The sequence below is a fragment of the Salvelinus sp. IW2-2015 genome, linkage group LG18 (genome assembly GCF_002910315.2).
Source record: "Salvelinus sp. IW2-2015 linkage group LG18, ASM291031v2, whole genome shotgun sequence".
Classification (NCBI taxonomy): Eukaryota; Metazoa; Chordata; class Actinopteri; order Salmoniformes; family Salmonidae; genus Salvelinus; species Salvelinus sp. IW2-2015.
Genome location: NC_036858.1, coordinates 71,061,849 through 71,072,389, shown reverse-complemented (window position 1 = coordinate 71,072,389; position 10,541 = coordinate 71,061,849). Strand labels below are relative to the sequence as shown.

Below are 10,541 nucleotides of genomic sequence, written 5' to 3'. Positions count from 1 at the left end.
GATGACATGGGGGTCATTTCATATCAATTCAACGAGACCATGACCCCCACTGTCTCAGATTGKGAAACTTGAACTGAGGAGAGTTAGATAAGGATCCATGGCTGCCACACAGTTTTTGAGAATGTTAATTGGCTGCTGAGATATGACTTGTTTACCAGACTGCAAAAAACCCATAGATACAGTATATTAGGGACTATTGGACTTTGGTGCAGTCAGTCCGTACCCCTTCAACTATGTCGTCCCCAGCAACTGTCAATGTACATTCAGTATGTATGTATTCTATGTTTCAAAACCTTTTTCCTCTTGGACAAGAACGTTGAAACTTAAACTATGACAATCGAACGATCTATCTATCTCACCTTTTTCTCATTCAGTCTAATGGCATTGGCTGCTAAGCCTATTCACCTTCAACTTGGACTACCTGGACTTACTCCTTTTAGTTCCTAGAGGTGCAAAAGSCCTCAACAGTACATCCCCACCTTCAACTCCTTTTCTTTTGAGGGGAGGATATACAATCTTCTGTCCCTATAGATCCTCACATGGTCTTGAATTTAGCCTTTTTTCCATTGAAGTTTGATGCAACATTTTTGTTGAGGCACAGTTGTTTTAATTACTTTTCCAKACTAGTGAGCCTCAAACTGCCCCTGTAGTGTTTTKGGGAGATTCCCTTCTTCTCCCTGTCCGGCTCTACTCTCATTTTTCCTGCTATGTGTTTGGTGAAAGCAGTGGAATAATATATGAATGCTGATGGTTGTCGGATTATTAATTGCGGGGACTCGTCTTGTCTCGCCGAAGCAACAGAATTTTGAGAGCATCTCCTTTGAGAGTGGACGCTTCCAGGCATTTATTGGCAACCAGTGGAGCTTGGTGAAGCGTGTACGGTAGTGAGCTACACCGTACCTTATTTGTGACTGCCCTGAGAGTACCATGAGCCAGAGAGTACCATGAGCCAGAGAGTACCATGAGCCAGAGGCATTTGTATTTGTCTTCTTATTTCACAAGACAATCATGGAAAAATAACTCCCAAAAAAGAATGTACTGAACTGAACACCCCACCAAAAAGACTCTCTAGAATGGAAATTGTGTAAAGGCCTACTGTATATCATATGACATAATTTCCACCCACACAAATAAGAACAGAATGTAAACGAGATGAGATATGATTCCAATGTGGTTACATGTGTTAATGATATTGAATCGGTATGGTACACTGGAACATAGCTGTTATCAGAAGGCATCAAGATTCTTCAGGATTCAGCATGTATGCCTGAACTATAGCTGGATTGTACATTTTAATGTTCAGCTCCCTGTGTTGATGGAAAACCTTCACTCAACCTGGAGACAGGAAGAAAAATAAAAGAATCCTGCAGMAAAAGTAAATGTGAATTATTATGTGGCTCATAATTACTGGACATTTTTGTACAGGTTGATTMATTTTTCTTAAGGGAAAATCAAGTCTGAAATTTCAAWRTGGAAATGACAAACTTCAGTAGCCTTTTTAAACCTTAAATCAACTACAAGTTTTAAATGTCCTGCATTGCAGGAAAGTTCCCCAGAAACAGGGTGATCAAATTTAGATCCTACATCTGTATGAGACTGTAGGTCATCAACCATCACACATGCCCTTCCATCGTAGCCTCATCAAATGAATAACTCCATGTCATGTATACACTAACATAGACACGTAGCACTATAGGTTGTGAATATACAAATTTTTAGTGTTCTCACGCATTAGGCTCACCATCACCATAGCCATGACCTTCTGTTGAGTTTAAAATGAATCACCCTACGGCATGTTTTTATTTCATCTTTATTTCACCAGTCCCATTGAGTTTAAAATACCTCTTTCTCAAGGGAGGCCTGGTCATTATCACCATAGATGATGAATATTAGATCATAGGCCCAGATGATCTAGTGTTGTCACACGTTAGGCTCCAGATGATCTAGTGTTGTCACGTTAGGCTCCAGATGATCTAGTGTTGTCACGTTAGGCTCCAGATGATCTAGTGTTGTCACGTTAGGCTCCAGATGATCTAGTGTTGTCACGTTAGGGCTCCAGATGATCTAGTGTTTGTCAACGTTAGGCTCCAGATGATCTATGTTTGTCACACGTTAGGCTCCAGATGATCTAGTGTTGTCAACGTTAGGCTCCAGATGATCTAGTGTTGTCACGTTGGCTCCAGATGATCTAGTGTTGTCACGTTAGGCTCCAGATGATCTAGTGGTTGTCAATCCGTTAGGCTCCAGATGATCTAGTGTTGTCACGTTGGGCTCCAGATGATCTAGTGTTGTCACGTTAGGCTCCAGATGATCTAGTGTTGTCACACGTTAGGCTCCAGATGATCTAGTGTTGTCACACGTTAGGCTCCAGATGATCTAGTGTTGTCACGTTGGGCTTCAGATGATCTATTGTTGTCATGTTAGACTCCAGATGCGTGTTCCGTTGCTTACAGGGCCAGAGGACCACTGGAATAAGGCTTGCAGGGCCAGAGGACCCCTGGAATAAGGCGTGCAGGGTCAGAGGACCACTGGAATAAGGCGTGCAGGGTCAGAGGACCACTGGAATAAGGCGTGCAGGGTCAGAGGACCGCTGGAATAAGGCGTGCAGGGTCAGAGGACCACTGGAATAAGGCGTGCAGGGTCAGAGGACCACTGGAAAAGACGTGCAGGGTCAGAGGACCGCTGGAATAAGACGTGCAGGGGCAGAGGACCCCTGGAATAAGACGTGCAGGGCCAGAGAACCCCTGGAAAAGACGTGCAGGGGCAGAGGACCCCTGGAATAAGACGTGCAGGGGCAGAGGACCCCTGGAATAAGACGGGCAGAGGCAGAGGACYCCTGGAATAAGACGGGCAGAGGACCCCTGTAGCAAGGCAGCAGGACTGGACCCCTCACTGTGGAGTCCTTCCTGTTCCAATTGCCTGATGTGATCATCTGGCCTGGCTGTAAGGCACCAGTGCGCTCCGTAAATGCTGTAGCCATAAAAATATAATTACTAGAATGGACAAAGCCCCTCAGACTGGATGTCCATTCCAGTAATGATTTTTCTATGTTTGTATTTCTGGTTCTGTAGCATTCTGGTTCTGCCCATGGACCGTTCCCATCACAGACTGTTGACTTGAATGGGAATGCCCATTTAAGTAATTATATTATATTATACTGTATCTGTAGCTCTGTACCTCTACCATGSCATGAACCCTTCTAGGAAGCAATAGCCGGAGCCTTTTTCAGGGAAGCCTAATAAAAAGCAGCTGCAGGAATCTGATGTGTCGTCGTCTGGTAACAAACATCCCCACATCTGGTTTTATCATGGCAGATGGTCCCCCGTCTTCCTCCTCATCCCTCCTCCACCTTGTCTTCCTCCTCTCTCACTTTTTCTCTCATTTCAAAATGGGTTATTTTTTCCACACTGTGAAAAGTCTCTACTTTGGTTCGTCAGTTTGCTAGTGGAGAAGAGATTGGAGTAGAAACTCCAATTGTATCCATCCAAACTGTACAAAACAATCTAATACCTTSAAACGGTTTATAAGTTACAGGTTTATAAGTTACAGATGAACTACCTTATACTTTATGGGTAAACTAAAATATTAGATGTTAGACTCAACCCATGTTGTCCTCAGTGCATGTGTATGGCATCTGTAGAAAGTTAACATTTTAGATATACCCATATGACCCTTGACCCTTATTCTCCTCTCTGCAGGTGTAACCCCTCAATTCTTGAGTCTCTACTTTGCAGGACTGTTACACACACACACACAGGATCATCGGGTTCAGGCGAGTGCCCTGTTTATTGTAGTCTGGCAATAAAGCATACAACGTGTTTTCAAGTTAGAATCAAAGGATTATGAATTGACATTCCTCCACCTCTGTCTTCGCCATAATCATAAATGAAAGGAGCAAATAATGGCTATAGTAACACAATGTGATCGTATAGTTTTATAGAGAACACTTTCAGTACACACATCACCAGAACYCATTTTTWATTTTTTCAGTAACACAACAAAGGCTCAAAATGAAATATCAGAGCTAGGTAGCATGATAAAAAAAACATTTCTAACACTGTAAATAAAATCCATCATACCTGGTAATAAAGCACAAAATGTAGGTGTCCAAGTTAGAATCAGACCATTATGAATTGACATTCCTCCAGCTCCTGTACATGAAAATATAATACAGTCACAACTCTGTCTTGACCGCTTGTGATAACATTAGCCATTTCACGCCTCTTTAGCTAGCAAAGTAAACATTCAGAATGTTTGTTTAGTGCCAAGTAGTTAGCTAGCATCACGATACAAAATAAATCAAGAAACTGATATATTAAATATCTGAGACAGTCTGATCTCTTGTTTGTTCCATATACATTCATAAGGCACTTCATACAGTTAGAGGATTATGGCATGTTATATCACAAAAACGAGCGGAGCTCAACTTTCTACATACCGTCTTCGCCATTATCATAAATGAAAGAAAACTCAAATATGGCAACAACGGTAAACTTGACACCAGACCAATAACAGCTTGAATAGAGACATAACATCTTGGAAGTTATTCCCATTAGCCGCAGGAAGCAGGGGTGCTGAGGGTGCTGCAGCACCCTCTGAAAAATAATAATAATACAAAAAAGTTATACAAAAATATAAAATTGTGCACTGGGCCTTTAATAGTCCAGTATTAGCAGACCAATATAGCTGTCTGTAGCAAGGTAGAAGTCAGAGCATGATGGTAATACATTAACCAGACTAGAATCAGGCAGAGCATGATGGTAATACATTAACCAGACTAGAATCAGGCCTGTGGTTTATTTTGTTGTCCTGCTCCCCTTGGACTTGCTCCCCTCTATCAATCGGATATTGGACACAGTCTCGGAGGGAGGTCCAGCTCTGACTGGCCTGACTGAGTAGAAAAACACACTGCCATATCCGCTGCTGTGGTGGATTCCATGGAGAACCCCCAAGATTACAGACCTGGATTCAAATGGTATTTGTTTTCTTTAAAATATTTTCAGTGTTTGCTTGAGCCTGCCCAGGGAACCAGATGGGTTGGGTTTTCACTTTTGGAACTATTCCATTACTTATGTTGTGCCAGGCAAGCTCAATCAAGCACAGCTAAATGAATTAAAAGGATTTTGAATAGTATTTCAACCCAGGTCTGGTGATGTCTGCTGTGTGGATTCCATGGAAAGGAAAACCCCCAGGAATATAGATGGAGTGGGCAGTTTGGACTTGCTAAGTCCCACTTTGGACCCCCTCTCTGGGCAATCCTGGGCAATCCTTGCTTCCAGAGCCATCGTCCCTGGAATAGCCCACTGGGGGTGTTCAATACCCCACTAAGCAGTGTGTTCAGAGAAGACTCAGGCCATAGCAAAAGCCTTTCTTACCTGTCAATCAACACAATCTCCAATTGATCTGCTTCAGGGAGCAACTTTCAGTCCTGTCTCTATTCTGTTAGTCCATAAGAGCTAAGGCTATCTATAATGTCTACATCGGATTCCAGGGTTCAGTTTAATCCTAGTGCTGGTACCAGAAAACATAAATAATGCATCTTCCGGGTGTTTGTTATTTATTTAGTTGTGTGGTGCTTWACGTCATTGCTTTACAGTAAGGAAGCAGTGCCCTAGAGGCAGATTTAATTCCGGGGATGTTAAGTGTTCCTTGCCATCACCATGTAAACAGATTGAGTWCCATCCTGTCTTGATGAGTCCAGGTTCAGGAAGACAGCTGAAGAACAATAAACCACACTGCTGAATTCATTCATTCATTCATGTATTTTCGTGTCAAATCTCCATGTAAGGCAGTTTTTCCCACCTCCAGTCCTCAAGTAACCCCAACAGCACACACTTTGATGTAGCCCCAGACAAACACACATGGTTCAACTAACTTGTCAACTCATCATCAAGCCCGCGATGAGTAGAATCAGGTGTGTTTTTCCGGGGTTACAACAGAAATGTGTACTGTTGGGAGAACTACTGAAGCACACTAGGATCATTAACGAACAGTTGATGAGATGTTGGTGTCCAGATTGGCTTGTGTTTATTGTGTGTTTATGTTGGGTTGGTTGTTTTTAAAATAGAATATGCTACTGTGGTCGTCTGTAGCTCAGTTGSTAGAGCATGGTGCTTGCAACACCAGGATAGTGGGTTTAATTCCTGGGACCACCAGTACAAACAAAATAATATATGGATGCATGACCATAAGTTGCTTTGGATAAAAGCATCTGCTAAAAATCATACTGGCTTTCAGTCAGTACCTTTTAGTCAACTACTAGAGAAGGAGAACAATAGGGAAACTCAGTCTGAATTATCTGTGTCTAAGGTAATATCCATTTTTGTCGTCAGATTTTCATAGTCCTCTTTGGGGAGAAAAATATTTAATCTGATTCTGGAAACAGTCTCCTCTTTCCATGCTCACCCTGTGTTACTTCTTGGCGTTATTTTCTTAATATTCACCTTTATTTCCGTCACGACTTGGGTCTTCCTCAACACCTTTCTGAGTGGAAAGCTATATATGTGTTCCAAATGCCACCCTACAGKAAACTACTTTTGAATATGGGCCCTATGTGCACAAGTGACTTCATATGGTGTCAGCAAATCAAATCAAATCAAATTGTTCACATACACACGGTTAGCAGATGTTAATGTGAGTGTAGCGAAATGCTTGTGCTTCTWGTTCCGACAGTGCAGTAATATCTAACAAGTAATCTAACAATTCCCCAACAACTACCAAATACACACAAATCTAAAGGGGTGAATGAGAATATGTACATATAAGTATATGGATGAGCGATGGCCGAGTGGAATAGGTAAGGTGCAATAGATGGTATACAATATATACATATAATATGAGTAATGTAAGATATGTAAAAAAAACTAGGCAAGTCAGTTAAGAACAAATTCTTATTTTCAATGACGGCCTTGGAACAGTGGGTTAACTGCCTTGTTCAGGGGCAGAACAACAGATTTTTACCTTGTCAGCTCAGGGATTCAATCTTGCAATCTTTTAGTTACAAGTCCAACGCTCTAACCACTAGGCTACCTGCCGCCCCAGCTATTAAAGTGGCATTATGTAAAGTAGCATTGTTTAAAGTAACTAGTGATCCATTTATTAAAGTGACCAGTGATTGGGTCTCAGTGTAGGCAGCAGCCTCTCTGTTAGTGATTGCTGTTTAGCAGTCTGATGGCCTTGAGATAGAAGCTGTTTTTCAGTATCTCGGTCYCAGCTTTGATGCACCTGTACTGACMTCGCCTTCTGGATGGTAGCGGGGTGAACAGGCAGTGGCTCGGGTGGTTGTTGTCCTTGATGTTGTCGAGAGGATGCTCTTGATTGTGCATCTGTAAAAGTTTGTCAGGGTTTTTGGTGACAATACACATTGCTTCAGCCTCCTGAGGTTGAAGAGGCGCTGTTGCGCCTTCTTCACCACACTGTCTGTGTGGGTGGACCATTTCAGTTTGTCCGTGATGTGTACGCCGAGGAACTTAACACTTTCCACCTTCTCCACTGCTGTCCATTCAATGTGGATAGGAGGGTGCTCCCTCTGCTGTTTCCTGAAGTCCACAATCATCTTTGTTTTGTTGACATTGATTGAGCCTGCCACATACGGTTTGAGTCTGAGCCATTGATTGCGACTCCACTTTGTCCCTGTACCGGCATTTCGCTTGTTTGATTGCCTTGCGGAGGGAATAACTACACTGTTTATATTCAGCCATATCACCAGACCTCTTTCCACGGTTAAATGCGGTGGTTCRCACTTTCAGTTTTGCGTGAATGCCGTCATCCATCCACGGTTTCTGGTTAGGGTAGGTTTTAATARTCACAGTGTGTACAACATMTCCAATGCACTTCCTAATAAACTCACTCACYGAGTCAGCGTATAGATCAATGTTGTTCTCTGAGGCTTACCGGAACATTTCCCAGTCCSCGTGATCAAAACAATCTTGAAGCGCGGATTCCGTTTGGTCATACCAGCATTGAATGATTCTAGTCACTGGTACATCCTGTTTGAGTTTCTGCCTATAAGACGGTAGGAGCAAGATGGCGTCGTGGTCGGATTTGCCGAAAGGAGTGCGGGGGAGGGCTTTGTATGCATCRCGGAAGTTAGAGTAGCAGTGATCAAGTGTATTACCCCGGCGAGTACTACAATCAATATGCTGATCGAATTTAGGTAGCCTTGTTCCCATGCTTTGTTCAAATCCCCAGCTACAATAAATGCAGCCTCAGGATATATGGTTTCCAGTTTACATAGAGTCCAGTGAAGTTCCTTGAGGACTGACGTGGTGTCTGCTTGAGGGGGAATGTACACAGCTGTGACGATAACTGACGAGAGTTCTCTTAGAAGGTAATATGGCCAGCATTTGATTGTAAGGAATTCTATGTTGGGTGAGCAGAAGGACTTGAGTTCCTGTATGTTGTTATGATTACACCATGAGTCGTYATTCATGAAGCATACACCCCCGCCCTTCCTCTTCCCGGAGAGGTGTTTATATCTGTTGGCGCGATGCATGGAGAAGCCCGGTGGCTGAACCGATTCMGACAACATATCCCGAGWGAGCCATGTTTMCGTGAAASAGAGRATGTTACAATCTCTGATGTCTCTCTGGAAGGCTTGCTCGAATTTTGTCTACCTTGTTGTCAAGAGACTGGACATTGGTGAGTAGTATACTCGGGAGCGGTGGGCGATGTGCACGTCTACGGAGCCTGACCAGGAGGCAGCTCCGTCTGCCCTTCTGTGGCACCGTTGTTTTGGGTCGGCTTCTGGGATTAGATCCATTATCCTTGGTGGTGGTCCAAAAAGGAAAGTCGTATTCCTGGTCGTAATGTTGTGAGTTGACGTCTCTCTTATATCCAATAGTTCTTCCCGGCTGTATGTAATAAGACTTAGGATTTCCTGGGGTAACAACATAAGAAATAATACATAACAAAATAATAAAATACTGCATAGTTTCCTAAGAAACGAGGCAACCAGCTCTGTCGGCGCCATCTTGCGCCAACAGTCAGCAGTCAGCACTACTCCTCTCTCTGGCCCGCGGAGCAGCTGCAGAAGCCATGCGTCACTTCTTAAAGCAGGGTTCCCCAAAATTTGGCCTGACATAAAAGACTGTAGAAACACCAGGAAATCAGTTCCAAGTTATTTTAATTTTGGAAATCTGTTCCCAATTGTTCCCATGCATAATAGAGAAACACGTGATTGAATACAATTGTTCCCATGCATAATAGAGAAACACGTGATTGAATACAAATGTAAGCAAGTTTTGAAATGATATTATATAGGTTTGGGCTTCTTGTGGTCAATTTGCAGTCTACAAATGATTTGTAATTATGTTCTGCCCCCCGACCTTCCACTCATGAAAAAAACTAACTGAATATAGTTTATGATCCCTGCCTTAAATGTTGAAGCCGGGATTCTGTTTAAGAGCCATTTCAATTCTTGATATTGACCCACTGATTATTGAAGAATAGAACTTACAAATGCCTTATGAGCTCTGCACAACTGTCTTACTTTATCACAACTCCATCCCTCAGCCATATACCAAAACAAGTGGCGGGGCTGTCATTTAACTGTAAAACAAATCCCAGAMTGTAGCTTTGAGATGAGATGCTCAGCCTCATACATACTACTGTTGGATCCCAGGACTGTTTGAAGTGCCAAGACGTTTTCACCGCAACTCATCTATCTGCACTACGCATTCTTTATAAGGACAAAAAATAGACCCAGCTAAGCCCCTTGCTTCCTTCGTCTGCCCCCCCTCTCTCCCCCCGTAGATTTTCCGTCAACGGTGCTTTAAAAATAACAAGCAAGCCCATAAAACTGTGAATGATATGAATGTTATTGCTTTTCAGTAGTTAGATGAGGTTACAGCACTGACTAGCTGTTTGTTTGACCCACTTAATGTGCCTTGAATGGCAACTGCTGTTTACATTGTGATTACCGTAATCATTATACTGCCCCAGCCCCTCATATCTAATGGCACCCGTCAGTATCCATGTACTCTTGTTAAGTAGGGAGTCCAGTCCTCTTCTTAGCTTCCAATCATTCCAAACAGGGTTGATAAGATAAGTGACAGGTTGCTTCATCCAAGCTGTGTTGGGAAGGCTAGTACAATTGAATTTGTTCCTGTCCTAAATACTATATKTATTCATCATTCAAAGTCTAACGTTATAGGTATTAATAAATATATGTTTGTTTTCAGGTTAGATGATTGGAGATAATTAGGTCTGTACTGCCTGCAAAAGATATTAGTCCTGTGGTATGTTACCAACAACCATGAAATACATAAATATTTGTTTCTGGTTCAAATCTCAGTGTTTCCAATGTGTTGTATCAGACAATTTATTATTAGTGATTTAAAAGGTTGTTTTTATGGGAGTTACATAACGTTTTGTCCCTGTGAGTGTAGTCAGTTGCTGTTAAATCAATTAGTTAACAGGTACCTGGAAGAAGTTGGCCTCAAACGTGAAGAGTAGTGACTCACAAGAGATGGGGGAGGAAGAGTAGTGACTCACAGGAGATATGAGAGGAAGAGTAGTGACTCACAGGAGATGGGGGAGGA

General features: G+C 42.5%; 1 long non-coding RNA gene across 1 annotated transcript; it reads left to right on the top strand.

Moving 5' to 3' along the window:
• Window positions 1-4,848: 4,848 nt before the first annotated feature.
• LOC111977604 (uncharacterized) lies at window positions 4,849-5,543 on the top strand. Its single transcript, XR_002879064.1, has 2 exons — window positions 4,849-4,975; window positions 5,145-5,543. It is a non-coding gene; the product is annotated as an uncharacterized lncRNA (long non-coding RNA).
• Window positions 5,544-10,541: the final 4,998 nt, after the last annotated feature.